This window comes from Hylobates moloch, unplaced genomic scaffold (assembly GCF_009828535.3).
Source record: "Hylobates moloch isolate HMO894 unplaced genomic scaffold, HMol_V3 SCAFFOLD_10, whole genome shotgun sequence".
Lineage (NCBI taxonomy): Eukaryota > Metazoa > Chordata > Mammalia > Primates > Hylobatidae > Hylobates > Hylobates moloch.
The window spans coordinates 22503388-22505269 of NW_026652285.1; positions in this window are offsets into that span (position 1 = coordinate 22503388).

Consider the following 1882-nt stretch of genomic DNA (forward strand, 5'->3'; position numbering starts at 1 on the left):
CCACTGTAGCCTCGGAGGGCCTTTCTGGTGGGGGATGAGGACCCTAGATGGGGACACCCCTGCGCATTGTTACGTGATGTCAACGACCCCTGCGACACAAATCCTATTGTCTCCACTCACCCCGGGTTGACCGGTGGGTCCTTAAGGCAGTGGGGGGAGTTGCTTGCTTGGCCCCAGAGGAGGTTGACCAGAGACTGACTGTGCAAGAGGAGTTGGAAAGTGAAGGGGAGGAGACTGGATAACCGATTGTGGGCAGTTTGTGTGCAGTTAGGCCCCGCTCCCCCAGTTTTCCTTTAAGGTGAGTATTCTTTTTTCCTACGGTATTACATGCTATTTCCTCAGCTCAGTTTTGTTGAAAAGCTTGTACCCGGAATTGATCAGAAAGTTCAGATCGCACCTACTTCCAATTCACATTTTACAGAGCTAGAAGTTGAAGCTTAGAAAGGTTCCCTAGGCCGGGCTCGTTGGCTTACGCCAGTAATCCCAGCATTTTGGGAGAACGAGGCGGGGGGGACATCGCTTGAGCCCAGGAATTCAAGACCAGCGTGGGCAATACAGCGAAAGTCCATCTCTACTAAATAAATGAATACTTAGCCGAGTGTGGTGGCACGCACCTGTGGACTCAGCTGCACTGCAGGCTGGGCCATGGAAGTGGAGGCTGCAGTGAGCCATGATTGTGCCACACTCCAGCCTGGATGAGAGAAGGAGGCCCTGTCTCAAAAGACAAAAAAAAAAGAGAGAGATTCGTCAAATCCAATTAGCTGACTTCCGGTCAGTCCACTTAACAATTCTCCTGCCCCACCCGAATTAACATTATTTATTGGCCGGGCGCGGTGGCTCACGCCTGTAATCCCAGCACTTTGGAAGGCCGAGGCGGGCGGATCACGAGGTCAGGAGATCGAGACCATCCTGGCTAACACAGTGAAACCCTGTCTCTACTAAAAATACAAAAAAATTAGCCGGGCGCGGTGGCGGGCGCCTGTAGTCCCAGCTATTCGGGAGGCTGAGGCAGGAGAATGGTGTGAACCCGGGAGGCGGAGCTTGCAGTGAGCAGACATCGAGCCACTGCACTCCAGCCTGGGCGACAGAGCCAGACTCCATCTCCAAAACAAAAAACAAAAAAAAAACCATTATTTATTTACTTATTTATTTATTTTAGAGACAAAGTCTCGCTCTGTCGCCCAGGTTGGAGTGCAGTGGCTCAATCCCGGCTCACTGCAACCTGTGCCTCCCAGCTTCAAGCAATTCTCTGCCTCAGCCTCCCGAGTAGCTGGGATTACAGGCACCTGCCACCACGCCTGGCTAATTTTTTGTATTTTTAGTAGAGCCGGGGTTTCACCATCTTGGCCAGGCTGGTCTTGAACTCCTGATCTCATGATCCACCCCTCTCAGCTTCCCAAAGTGCTGGGATTACAGGCATGAGCCACCGCGCCCGGCCTTTCACTTATTCTTTCCATCTATCTATCTATCTATCTATCTATCTATCTATCTATCTATCTAGAGAGGGAATCTGGCTCTGTTGCCCAGGCCGGAGTGCAGTGGCACGATCTTGGCTCACTGCAACCTCCGCCTCCCAGGTTCAAGTGATTCTTCCGCCTCAGCCTCCAGAGTAGCTGAGATTACAGATGCCTGCCACTAAGCCCAGCTAATTTTGGTATTTTTAGTAGAAACGGGGTTTTGCCATGTTGGCCAAGCTGGTCTCGAACTCCTGACCTCAAATTATCAGCCCACCTCGGCCTCCCAAAGTGCTGGGATTACAGGCATAAGCCACTGTGCCTGGCCTATTATATATATTTTTTAATTTTTATATATAAAAATATATAATATTTTATATTTATATTATTTTATATTGATATTAAAATACATATATATATTTTTAAGA